We start from the raw sequence: 14,766 nt of genomic DNA, 5'->3' as shown, positions 1-14,766 counted from the left end.
ATAAATTATAGCTGCTTGCCTTCCCTAGACTTCCATATACAAATTCTCAGCACAGGGAAACTCTCAGGCTCTAACTCAATTCTTTTTCCCTGGTCCACTGCCAGAAACATCTCTCCAATTAGCAAGTTGAGGCAATTTTAGTGATCACCTCATTTCTTCCCCATGTCTAAATTGTCACTGTTCTACAGCCAAAAAATTTGTGTATTTTATATGAAGTATTGTTTTTTTTTCAGGCAGGAAGTAAATTGCGTCCTTGTTACACCAATTTTCCTGGGAGCAGAGGTCACTTGAAAGAGTCATGTTGCAATGCTGTAATGAAGATCTGGGAGAAGAAAAACCAACCAGCAAAAATGTTCAGAGGTAGATATGGAATATATATGTTTGAGGAAGTGAAAATTAGTGTGACTGGAGAATGTTAAGCAATGGTTGAGAAGAGAATGAGATGAAATTAAACAGACAATGTTTCAAAAATATAGTAAGTAATGTGGGCCAGTGTACAATTAAAATTAAGTTGTAGCTTTCCTATGAGTAAACTCTAAAGCACTTATGACTGTCCCAGAGAGATTAGATTAAGTAGTTTATGAATTTTCTGGTTTGTTATTTTAAAAAATATACTATACCTATCTTCTATTGGTAGTCTATTTGACAATGTGCCAAATGTAATTATAAATATACCATCAATAATTTTAATAGAAATTATGGAGATATAATTTATCAGAATTTCTGTTATCATAGAGCACAAAATTGTACTATGTACTAGCAGTACCATGAAAAACATATCATTGTATACTTCTCATACATGCAAAAAACTTGATAGAGAATTTTTCAAAATTTGATGACAATTTGAACTAGTTTCATGACAGTATCAGTTGTCATGGGCTGAATTCTCTGCTCCCCAAATCCATAGATCAAAGCTTAACTGTCAATGTGACTGTATTTGAAGATAAGACCTTTAAGGAGGTAATTGAGATTAAATGAGTTCATAAGGGTGGACTGGTAATCCAACTGGACTTTCCTTAAAAAAAAAGGAAGAGACACCAGAAGTGTGTGCACACAGAGAAAATGCCATGTGAAGACACAGTGAGAAGGCAACCAACTGCAAAGCAGGGAGAGCCCTCAGGAGAAACCAACAACGTGATCTTGGACTTACAGATTTCAGAACTGTTGTGTGGTTTAAACTACCCTATCTGTAGCATTTTGTTATGGCAGATCTAGCATACTAATACACCAATAGTGAGTTGTGAAGCTCAAAAACTTTTGCAAAATCTTTTAAAAAAGACAAATATGATCAACCTTGATAGTGGAAAGACTCAATAAACTTTCTATTATCACTAGAGAAAATAACATAAAATCTTTATAATATGAATATGAAGCCAAAAGTGTAGAAAAAAAGGTATTGTGAAGGTATATGATACTGTTATTTAATTTAAAATGCTATTTTTCTGGATTTTGTAATGCTTATTTTGTTTGCACTGCTTATTAAAATATGCACATTTTGCTTTTTGTCCTTATTCCAAAAAATACTCTCATAGTTAAGTATCATTTATAATTTTGAATTGTTTTTCTTACAGTAGCCTCACCAAATTGTGTAAGCTTCAGATTTCACATAACCTGAATCTACCGCTGGCTTTGAAACCAGAGTGACCTGAATCTGAATATTCAGCATTCACTGTCATCAGATTTTGTTCTGAATTAGCCCAGTCTGAGAGAGAAATTAGCCCTATCATCTCACAAATGCTTGTTCTCATATTACATCTTCTCTGATCAAGAGTCCACCTAGTACATACAGTATTAGTTAGAACTATTTAGGTCAAATTCCCATTTTACAGAATTATAAGAAATAAAACATAATTGCCTGTGTCTGTGTGTATTTGTTTGTTTTCTCATTTAAACAGAAGCCAATTCAGATTCTTCTCTCTTATTTATGTGAAGACAGTTTAATTCATCATTTAGTTTTCTAGGATTTAATGGCAAATCTATAGTAACTTTATCTATTCAATTGCTGTTGCAAACTCTTTACTATATTATTTTCCTCACTTTCACTTTCTTTCCTTTACTTCTGTCTAAGAACATTTTTAGGTCTAAAGTTTTTTCTAAACTCAGTATTCCTTGTATTTCAATCTTTTTGACACTTCTGTCCATTACAATTTTTTTCTTCTTTTTTCCCTTCGTGGGTTCACTTTCAGTTGGTGTTTTCTCTCATGTTCTAGAATATATTTTTTAAAAAGTTTTAGATGAATTGGAAAGTATCAAACATGTAAAAGAAAGTAGCATAAAAATGATTTGAAAACTAGAGAAGGTAATGGAAGGAGACATTTTAAAATTAAATGCAAACAGTGGTTCATAGAGTACAAAAAAGCAGGTGGGAAGAAGACATTCTCCAACAACCAAGACCAGAAGGGATACTGAAAGGTCAATGAATGGAGTGTACCACCAGGTTAGCAAATATCCCTCTCTCCCCCCATGAGAGAAATAAATAGAAAATTCACAGGAGACTTGACCAGTAAAGGAACACTAAATAAAATTCCTAGTGGGAAGCCAAAAAACCAAGGTTTCCACCAAAAGATAATTTTAAGTTGAAAAATCACATGATGGCACCTGAGGCTATATCCTTTAAAATTTCTGAAGAAATAAATGTGCACATATGGTCCAAGATATTGCTAAGGAGTCAGGTTTTGTACCACAAGAGATATGAATTTAAATTTTTTTTATGTTCTTTACTAACTGTGTAACCTGTTAAAAGTTAATTAACCTCTCTGGGCCTCAGTTTCCCATTAATCAGTAACTAGATATCTCTCACTAGTTCATCATATAAATTAAATACATGAAGATTGCTAAGAACAGTGGACACAGTAACTACTTAACAAATTGTAGTTTGCTTCTGCAGAGGCTGGATCAAGTTAAGAGTCTGTTTTCATGGTTGATGAACAGAAGAAAGCATAATCTGAACACAGGTTTTAATTTTTATTTGGAAGGTATTCACAATTATAGATAGACCATCTCTACTGGAAAGCAACTTTCTTTGCTTCTTACATAAATCAGGATTTCCATGACCAAAAATGAATTAGAGAAATGAACAAGTTCTGGGTAAAATCTAAGCACCTACTAATTTGGGTACTTTGGAATAAGAGTAGGATTGACCTGAGCTATCATTTTTTTCCCCTAGGATAAATTATATTCAATCAACTCCAACAGGCGACAGGAATAACCCTGATGAATGAAAGGTACCAACTGCTTAGTCAGGACCCTTAGTTTTTATCAAACACACAGTTCATCCTCCATCAGACCCTTTACCAGAACTTATACTAAATAGCAACATTCCAGTATATCAGATTTATTTTCTCTCCTCTCTTCTGTATACTTGCTGTGTAATGGCAAGAGACAGAACAGGAGTTCCTGGCTTAGAAAATCTTAAATGGGACATGACGTCTCTGAATAAATGGGAGTCATCTCTGATCCATGGACTTTAGAGGTATTCACATTGACATTCAACATCATCCAGAAAGCAGTGTTCTATCCAGGTCAGACCGTCTGCAGAAAAGTCATCTGCAAAACCAGCCTTAGCTAGCAGATGTGTCAAGTTATTGACTTTTCATTCACTAAACACTTACTGAATATTTCTTTAGCAGCATCATGCTAGACCATGTAGGATATAAAATACATACATGGTACACCACTCAAAGAACTTATGGTATTTTTGTATAGATAAGGATAACAAGAATAGAACAAGTGGAAATTACTTGAAGCCTATATTGAGAAGAATTGTGAGTGAAATATCCAAAAACAATGGAGAAATCACATATAGGAAATTTAGTATTCAAATCCAATCTTATAGATCAGTGATCCTTAAAATTAAGTGTGCATCAGAATCACCTAGAAGGGTTGGTAGGTTTCTGATTCTGATGATTCCAACATGTCTGCCATATCTGAGTACGGTTTTGATGTTTCCTGTGTCTCTTCAAACGTTTTTGCCATTTAGTATACCTTGTGATTTGTTTCTTTATAGCACATGCACTAGGTAAAAGAAACTTCTCTATAAAAGCCTTCAGTAACAAGGTGGAAAGCTGTGAGCAGAGGGGAAGTGTTCTGTAGTCCTATGATTAGGTCTCACTATTTTAGTGTGCTTCTGTCTCTGGATTGTGACCTTCATATGGGCTTCTCAGTTCCCCACCAACATCATCACCCTTAGGCGGGACAGGATGGTTAGAGTGAGCTGGATTTGGGTAGTTCCTTTCCCCCAGGTAGGTTAATCTCTGATAAAACCCTAGCAGGTTAGTCTCTGGTTGAATACTTTCTCTTGTGAGCAGATCTTGTTAAGAAAAATATACTCTGGTGTTTTTCAAAATGGTAACTTTTCCACCCTCTCTGCCAGAAGTATGAGGGAATTTCTCTCTGATATTCACTATAAGAACATGATTGAGCTCCTGGAGATAAAACGGAGAAAGGTGTGTGGACTGGATCTACCTGGAGCTTCTGACTCTCAAACCTATCCACACTGAGTCTCCAGCAATTTATCAAGTACGCTTTAGGTTTTCCTACACTGGCACTGGCTCCTGTAGAGGTTTCTGCTGCTGTGTTCCTGCTCTGGTAAGTTTTGATTCCATGTATCCACCTGTCTGTTTCATTTTGGGGTTAGTGGTTTGCCCTGTGAACCCACTTTTCTCAAGGATGTAAGAAGAGTTGCTAATTTTTCAGTATGTTCAGCTTTTTACTTGTTACAATGGAGTAGTGAATTCCAAGCTCCTCACTTGCCAGTTGGAAAACAGGAAGTCCCAAGTCAGCTTTTTAAATTGTAAATATTATCATGCCATTTCCCCCACCTAGCACCTTTCAATCGTTTTCCATTTCTTGACAATAAAATCCAAACTCTTTAGCATGACATGTTATATCCTTGTCTGCTTGTCCTGCTTTTGTACATCTCTGTCTAACTTCTTAAAAACCAGCCTCATACAAATATTTCCAATTACCTAAACTCACCCTGAATTTCTAGCCCTTTTGCTTTTCTTATTTCCTATTGGCTCAGTCCCAATGGGTCAACTTGGAAGAGTGTGGAGTGAATATCAATCATTGTGAAATTCAGCCTTATGTAGAAACATATGCAAAGAAAAGTGAGAAAGACCCTGAGATTAAAATACCAGGTTAGATTAAAAAGAAGAGAAAAGCAGAAAAGATAATTGCAATCATTTTAAAAAATATTGTAAACATTGAATATTTGTTCTGGTGGGAGGTTAATGAATATTAACTCATTTATTTTTCAGATGTGGAAACTGATTTTTGGAGAGCTTACATAGATTTAACAAACACCTAAATCTAATTAGAAATAAAATCACGGGCAAAACATTTCTTTTGACTTTCCATCTATCATGTATTCCTCTACGTCACTGCCCCTCTACATGAACAGCTAGAGTAGCTTTCCATTTTTTGGATGGTGTTGTAATGATTAAAACAAAAAACTAATGGAAATAAAAGAATGCAATCCTGTCCATACCATTGAAGGTAATAACAATTATTTCCCATACAGTAGATTTCTCACAATTCTTATGGCTCTAACCCCAACTTATCCTTCAAGGCCTGCCTCAAAGTTTCTCCATGAAATTTTTTCTAATCAATGCAAAAGTATGCATTTTTTCATTCCAAAATTCTACACTTCTACTGTTATGGGAGTTAAAGTTTTCTGCCATATATTATCTCTTGATTATTGTCTAATTGCTGTAATGTACAAAATGGTATTTACCAAATAGTTATAATGACTACAGGTGCCACTTTAAAACAAAACACGCTGATTTTGGAAATGCATATGTCTATGAAATTGAATGGTATTAATCCAAGGGAGCTATGGAGAATAGCTGTACTTGAGCTCATTCACTGGAATTGGGCATTGCCTTTAAGATTTCCTTATTAACCATTGGATATAACAGACTTTAGCTTAAATCCAAAATAGGAAAATGGGAAATTAAATATAAATTTGGATTTCAGTCTTTATATAATCCATTTGAGAAACCATCCAAATAAAATATCGTCTGTGAATAATAATACTACAAAGCCTTACTATGTTTACCTTTTATGGAATTTAAGTGTATAAAACCCCAATGATGAATGTAAAATGGGATTCAACATATACTACTCTATTTGTGTAATACAGACATTAAAGAAATAACATAAATATTCAGAGTTAAAAAAATAGGTTATTAACATTTGAAGTGGTCAGAGGTGAAACATATTTGGCTCTAGAGAGATGGTAATATTTTAATAGGATTTTGTCAATCATTCTCAACTTTAAGCCAGGTAATAATGGATTTAAGTTGTATTCAGAGAAAATGTTCAGAATAACTAATTTTTCTTTCCAAGGATGATTAAATCTAGAACACACAAGTAAACAGTCTGCTGGAGTCATAAAAAAGGTTAAGGATGAATTGTTTAGTATTTGAGACTATGGAGGTTTTTACTTATTTGGAGGATGTTAGACCAGACTTAACACACTCCCTCCCTACTCTATGATTCTCCAAAAAATTTTGTACATTAATTAATTAAAATTATAGAAATAATATAACTCTTTATATGTTAAAATGGAAGAAACTACTGGGACTTCTTGATAAAGGAAAAATAAAGAGAAAAAAGTGTGTAGAGGATCTAGAAAATGAATAAGCAACCCTTACATTACAGAGAACAACTGCAAAGCATGAAGCAGTGAGTATAGAATGACACTTAAGTTCCAATTGCACTACTTAGAAGCCAAAAATACTTGTAAATATACTTATGCTCTTGGAGTTTTATTCCTTCAGATATAACATGGAAATAATGATAATAACAATTTATACTTTTTCATGGATCATAAAAAGGATCAATTATATGTTTTTAAAAGCATTTCATATATCATAGAAAAATTTACATGTTAGCAAATTTTATTAGTATTAAGTTAAATGAAAATAAATTCCAATAAATCTTAAAGAACCATTTATATTTTGTTTATTGCTATATACTTAGTTTCTTTCACTCTGCCAGATACATAGTAGATGCTAGAAAAAAACATGTTCAATAAGTTGGAAATATTATCTGACTATATCTTGTACTGAAACTTATGATGAGTAGTCTAAATTAGTGATGAAATCTAAAGAATATAGTTCATGAAAGCCCATTAGTGAGCCAAATTTCAATTAAAACAAAATGAGCATTTTTTGTAAAAACGTTTTTTTCTGCTAGTATGTTATTTCTTTTTTAGACCTTAGCCATGGATTGACCCCTGTATTTGAAACAAAATACATAAATATATGCACAACATAAATAGAATAATTTTTTATTTCCCCCAATTTGTTTTAACATCTTTATTGGAATGTAATTGCTCTATAATGGTGCATTACCTTCTGCTGTGTAACAAAGTGAATCAGCTATACGAATACACATACCCCATATCCCCTCCTCTTTTGTCTCCTCCCACACTCCTGATCCCATCCCTCTAGGTAGTCACAAGGCACCAAGCTGATCTCCCTGTGCTATGCAGCTGCTTCCCACCAGCCATCTATTCTACATTAGGTAGTGTATATATGTCCATGCCACTATCTCACCTCGTCCCAGCCCACACTTCCCCCTCCCCATGACCTCAAGTCCACTCTCCACGTCTGTGTCTTTATTCCTATCCTGCCCCTATATTCTTCAGAACCATTTTATTCTTTTATACATTCCATATATATGTGTTAGAATACAGTGTTTGTTTTTCTCTTTCTGACTTACCTCACTCTGTATGACAGACAGTCCATCCACCTCACTACAAATAACTCAATTTCATACCTTTTTATGGCTGAGTAATATTCCATTGTATATATGTACCACATCTTCTTTATCCATTCAATTGTTGATGGACACTTAGTTTGCTTCCATGTCCTGGCTATTGTAAATGACTCTTTTTGAATTATGCTTTTCTCTGGGTATATGCCCACTAGTGGAATTGCTGGGTCATATGGTAGTTCTATTTTTAGTTTTTTAAGGAACCTCCATACTATTCTCCAGGGTGGCTGTATCAATTTACATTCCCACCAACAGTGCAAGAGGGTTCCATTTTCTCCATACCCTCTCCAGCATTTATTGTTTACAGATTATTTGATGACAGCCATTCTGACCTGTGGCTGGTGATACTTCATTGTAGCTCTGATTTGCATTTCTCTAATGATTAGTGATGTTGAGCATCCCTTCATGTGTTTGTTGGCAATCTGTGTATCTTCTTTGGAGAAATGTCTATTTAGGTCTTCTGCCCATTGTTGGATGGGGTTGTTTGTTTTTTTGATATTGAGCAGCATGAGCTGCTTGTATATTTTGGAGATTAATCCTTTGTCAGTTTCTTCCTTTACAAATATTTCTCCCATTCTGAGCATTGTATTTTCATCTTGTTTATGCTTTCCTTTGCTGTGCAAAAGCTTTTAAGTTTCATTAGGTCCCATTTCTTTATTTTTGTTTTTATTTCCCTTTCTCTAAGAGATAGGTCAAAAAGGATCTTGCTGTGATTTATGTCATAGAGTGTTCTGCCTATGTTTTCCTCTAAGAGTTTTATAGTGTCTGGCCTTACATTAATGTCTTTAAGCAATTTTGAGTTTATTTTTGTGTATGGTGTTAGGGAGTGTTCTAATTTCGTTCTTTTACATGTAGCTGTCCAGTTTTTCCAGCACCACTTATTGAGAGGCTATCTTTTCTCCATTGTATATTCCTGCCTCCTTTATTGAAGACAAGGTGACCATATGTGCGTGGGTTTATTTATGGGCTTTCTATCTTGTTCCATTGACCTAAATTTCTGTTTCTGTGTCAGTACCAAACTGTCTTGATTACTGTAGCTTTGTAGTATAGTCTGAAGTCAGGGAGCCTGATTCCTCCAGCTCTGTTTTTCTTTCTCAAGATTGCTTTTGTTATTTGGGGTCTTTTGTGTTTCCATACAAATCGTGAAATTTTTTTGTTCTAGTTCTGTGAAAAATGCCATTGGTAGTTTGATAGGGATTGCACTGACTCTGTAGATTGCTTTGGGTAGTATAATAATTTTCACAATGTTGATTCTTCCAATCCAAGAACATGGTATATCTCTCCATCTGTTTCTATCACCTTTAATTTCTTTCATCTGTGTCTTATAATTCTCTGTATACAGGGCTTTTGTCTCCTTAAGTACGTTTATTTGTAGGTATTTTATTCTTTTTGTTGCAGTGGTAAATGGGAGTGTTTCCTTAATTTTTCTTTCAGACTTTTCATCATTAGTGTATAGGAATGCAAGAGATTTCTGTATCCTGTACTAATTTTTTATATTGTTACTTTACCAAATTCAGTGATTAGCTCTAGTAGTTTTCTGGTAGCATCTTTAGGATTCTCTATGTTTAGTATCATGTCATCTGCAAACAGTGACAGTTTTATTTCTTCTTTTCCGACTTGGATTCCATTTATCTCTTTTCCTTCTTTGATTGCTGTGGCTAAAACTTGCAAAACTATGTTGAATAATAGTTGTGAGAGTGGGCAACCTTCTCTTGTTCCTGGTCTTAGTGGAAATGGTTTCAGTTTTTAACCATTGAGAATGATGTTGGCTGTGATTTTGTCATATATGGCCTTTATTATATTGAGGTAAGGTCCCTCTATGCCTAATTTCTGCAGGGTTTTTATCATAAATTGGTGGTGAATTTTGTTGAAAGCTTTTTCTGCATCTATTGAGATGATATATGGTTTTTCTCCTTAAATTTGTTAATATGATTTATCACATTGATTGATTTGCGTATATTGAAGAATCCTTGTATTCCTGGGATAAACCATTCTTGATCAGGGTGTATGATCCTTTTAATGTGTGTTGGATTCTGTTTGTTATTATTTTGTTGAGGATTTTTGCATCTATTTTCATCAGTGATATTGGCCTGTAGTTTTGTTTTTCAGTGACATCTTTGGTTTTGGTATCAGGGTGATGGTGGCCTCATTGAATTAATTTGGGAGTGTTCCTCCTTCTGCTATATTTTGGAAGAGTTTGAGAAGGATAGGTGTTAGCTCTTCTCTAAATGTTTGATAGAATTCAACTGTGAAGCCATCTGGTCCTCGGCTTTTGTTTGTTGGAAGATTTTTAATCACAGTTTCAATTTCAGTGCTTGTGATTGGTCTGTTTATATTTTCTGTTTCTTCCTGGTTCAGTCTTGGAAGGTTGTGCTTTCCTAAGATTTTGTCCATTTCTTCCAGGCTGTCCATTTTATTGGCATATAGTTGCTTGTAGTAATCTCTCATGATCTTTTGTATTTCTTCAGTGTCAGTTGATACTTCTTTTTCATTTCTACTTCTATTGATCTGAGTCTTCTCCCTTTTTTCTTGATGAGTCTGGCTAATGGTTTATCAATTTTGTTTACCTTCTCAAAGAACCAGCTTTTAGTTTTATTGATCTTTGCTATCATTTCCTTCATTTCTTTTTCATTTATTTGTCATCTGATCTTCATGAGTTCTTTCCTTCTGCCAACTTTGGGGTTTTTTTTTTTGTTCTTCTTTCTCTAATTGCTTTAGGCATAGGTTAGGTGGTTTATTTGAGATGCTTCTTGTTTTTGGAGGTAGGATTGTATTGCTATAAACTTCCCTCTTAGAACTGCTTTTGCTGCATCCCATTGGTTTTAGGTGGTCGTGTTTTCATTGTCATTTGTTCGTAGGTATGTTTTGATTTCCTCTTTGATTTCTTCAGTTATCTCTTGGTTATTAATCAGGGTATTGTTTAACCTCCATGTGTTTGTATTTTTTACAGATTTTTTCCTGTAATTGATATCTAGTCTCATAGCATTGTGGTCAGAAAAGTTACTTGATATGATTTCAATTTTCTTAAATTTACCAAGGCTTGATATGTGACCCAAGGTGTGGTCTATCCTGAAGAACGTTCCATGAGCACTTGAGAAGAAAGTGTATTCTGTTGTTTTGGGATGGAATGTCCTATAAATATCAATTAAGTGCATCTTGTTTAATGTATGATTTAAAGCTTGTGTTTCCTTATTTATTTTCATTTTGGATAATTTGTCCATTGGTGAAAGTGGGGTGTTAAAGTCCCCTACTATGATTGTGTTACTGTTGATTTCCCCGTTTATGGCTGTTAGCACTTACCTTATTTATTGAGGTGCTCCTATGTTGGATGCATAAATATTTACAATTGTTATATCTTCTTCTTGGATCGATCCCTTGATCATTATGTAGTGTCCTTCATCTCTTATAATAGTGTTTATTTTAAAGTCTATTTTGTCTGATATGAGAATTGCTACTCCAGCCTTCTTTTGATTTCCATTTGCATGGAATATCTTTTTCCATCCCCTCACTTTCAGTCTGTATGTGTCCCTAGGTCTGAAGTGGGTCTCTTGTAGACAGCATATATACAGGTTTTATTTTTGCATCCATTCAGCCAGTCAATGTCTTTTGGTTGGAGCATTTAATCCATTTACATTTAAGGTAATTTTCAATATGTATGTTCCTCTTACCATTTTCTTAATTGTTTTGGGTTTGAAAGCTGGTTTGGTGGTGCTGAATTCTCTTAACTTTTGCTTGTCTATAAAGATTTTAATTTCTCCCTCAAATCTCATTGAGATCCTTGCTGGGTAGAGTAACCTTGGTTGTACGTTTTTCCCTTTCATCACTTTAAATATGTCCTGCCATTCCCTTCTGACTTGCAGAGTTTCTGCTGAAAGATCAGCTGTACCTTATGGGGATTATAATGTTATTTGTTGTTTTCCCCTTGCTGCTTTTAATATTTTTTCTTTGTACTTAATTTTTGATAGTTTGATTAATATGTGTCTTGGCGTGTTTCTCCTTGGATTTATCCTGTATGGGATTCTCTGTGTTTCCTGGACTTGATTGCCTCTTTCCCATCCCATGTTAGGGAAGTTTTCAACTATAATCTCTTGAAATATTTTCTCAGTCCCTTTCTTTTTCTCTTCTTCTTCTGGGATCCCTATAATTCGAATGTTGGTGCATTTAATGTTGTCCCAGAGGGCTCTCAGATTGTTCTCAATTCTCTTCATTCTTTTTCTTTATTCTGCCCTGCAGTAGTTATTTCCACTGTTTTATCTTCCAGGTCACTTATCTGTTCTTCTGCCTCAGTTATTCTGCTATTGATTCCTTTTAGAGAATTTTAAATTTCATTTATTGTGCTGTTCATCATTGTTTGTTTGCTCTTTAGCTTGCTAGGTCCTTGTTAAATGTTTCTTATGTTTTCTCCATTCTTTTTCCAAGATTTTGAATCATCTTTATTATAATTACTCTGAATTATTTTTCAGGTAAACTGCCTATTTCCTCTTCATTTGTTTGGTTTGCTGGGTTTTTACCTTGCTCCCTCATCTGCTGTGTGTTTCTCTGTCTTCTCATTTTGCTTAACTTACTGTGTTTGGGGTCTCCTTTTCACAGGCTGCAGGTCCATAGTTCCTGTTGTTTTTGGTGTCTGCCCCCAGTAAGGGGTAAGGTTGGTTCAGTGGGTTGTGTAGGCTTCCTGGTGGAGGGGACTGGTGCCTGTGCTCTGGTGGATGAGGGTGGATCTTGTCTTTCTTTGGGGCAGGAATGTGTACAGCTGTGTGTTTTGGCATGTCTGTGAACTTGTCGTGATTTTAGGCAGCCTCTCTGCTAATGGGTGGAGGTGTGTTCCTGTCTTGCTAGTTGTTTGGCATGGGGTGTTCAGCACTAGAGCTTGCTGTTCATTGAATGGAGCTGGATCTTGGCATTGAGATGGAGATCACTGGGAGAGCTCTTGCCGATTGATATTATGTGGGGCCGGGAGGTCTCTGGTGTTCCAATGTCCTGAATTCAGCTCTCCCACCTCAGAGGCTCAGGCTTGACAGCCAGCCAGAGCACCAAGACCCTGTCAGCCACATGGCTGGAGAAGATGGCCTATGAGTTGGTTGTCAGCCACTGCCCTGTTATAGCTCTGTCTCAGCTGTCTCCAAAGGCCACCCAGATACATTGGGTTATTCCACCATTCCTCAGAACTTGCACATGCCAATCTGGTATTTGTAGATGTCCTCCTGATACTCTTCATTGAAATACCTTGTGTTTATGGTGGTGAGAGATATGCTAATAGTGTTGGTTCTCTTCAGTTCAGAGACTGGGACAGTCTGAGTCTTCATGTGGCCAAGTCAGGAGCAGCTGCCCAACGATCCCAAAGTGGTAATATGTCAGATTCCAAGGAGGCTTCTGCAGCACCCGAGCTGTAGGCCCAAGCAGGTGCTCTGCTCAGCTGCAGCACTCTGACCAGGGAACTCAGTGGGACCCTCAAATGAGGATTTCTGCCAGCCCTAGAGCCTGACTTGCTCACCTGGGCAAGGAGCTGAGGATAGCGTTTCCTGGTGCCGTCTCACCAGAGGAGCGGACACCGGGAAACCTATTTCCCCAAATAAGAGAACAATAAGGCATAAAATAATTAACCATAGTATTGCCACTTTTATTAACCTCTTAAATTTACTACTTTTATTTTAAGAGTTTGTTTTTACCTCATGTGTACACGTACATGTACTTTTATTCATCACTGTCACAGGGCAATCTCAGTTTAGGATTTCAGGGACAGTACTAGACAATTTATTTTGTGATTGACCAAGGAGATACCAAAATTCACTACATAAACAAGACATCATCCTATTATCTTAGCCCATGTAAACAATCCAAAAGACCCTTCCTTTCTCTGAAGATCAATTTTCCTTAATTTTACTCCAAGGCCTTCTGGGACAGAAAGCAGTGCAAAAGTACATCTTTAGAGATGCTTCTCCTATGACAATGGTGTGAAAGGTAGCCAATTATGTAACACCAAAGATATTGGCAATAGCAATATATTATCTTGTTTTCGTTGACTCTGTCATTAGCACTTAGTCTACTGCCTTAGCGAGGAGCTATAAATAGAAAATATTACATCATTTATTTTATGCAGTTCTGAGAATCTCGTTTTAATATACATGTTCTCTTAATTTTTGCTTAAACTAAGTTATTTTCCATTTGTTTTCAATAGTTCTTCATAAAAAACTGAAAATATAATTGTCAAAGGGGATAAAATATGGATATTTATAGTGATATTTTAAGTGCAAATGTATGAAAATTAATATCAAGAATAAATATGTGTGAGGGCAGTGGCTTGCCGTGTTGCCATGGCTTTTGTTGGATGAAGAGAATAAAACACTTAAGAAAAAAAAATGATGTAATGGTTAAGATTTCTGAAAGGTTCCTGTCTGAGTTAGAAATTCCATTCATTCCCAAAAAGTGATATGTTATTTATCTTCACAAACCTACACCTTCTCAAAGGCCTAAGGTTCTAGATGTAGAGGTTGAGCCAACCCTATATGTGTCTCTTGACCATCATTGAAATTTTGAATGAGTGAGACCCATCCATATTTAGAATCGTTATTCCTGGTACTCAGACATGATAATTTTCTTTCCCAATGAGACAGTGTCTGGCCTTTTGACTCATCCCAGTATGGTGCCAAGTCAGACTGATGCAGGACTTTTAAATTCCAAATGGTTAGGCTTCTTAGATTTAAGGCAAATAATCTACTGTCAGATTTATAGAAAGGGAGATCTTTAAGGCTATGTAAAAAAGAAAGCACTCCCTGCAAAGTCCAAAAATGAAACCCTTAAGTCACCTTTGTCATTCTTGTTTGAATCACAATGAAAATCTTTGATTCTCATAAAAATGTAGAAAAATTGCATTTACTTGAAATCTCAGATCTCAGCTTCACAGACCTCTATGATGGAATGGTATTTGTTCCAAAAAATCAGTTTTAAATGGACCAGCTATATAAAATATCTAATACAATCTCAAGT

The sequence above is a fragment of the Tursiops truncatus genome, chromosome 5 (assembly GCF_011762595.2).
Source record: "Tursiops truncatus isolate mTurTru1 chromosome 5, mTurTru1.mat.Y, whole genome shotgun sequence".
In the NCBI taxonomy this organism is placed as follows: Eukaryota; Metazoa; Chordata; class Mammalia; order Artiodactyla; family Delphinidae; genus Tursiops; species Tursiops truncatus.
This window is presented reverse-complemented; position numbering follows the sequence as displayed.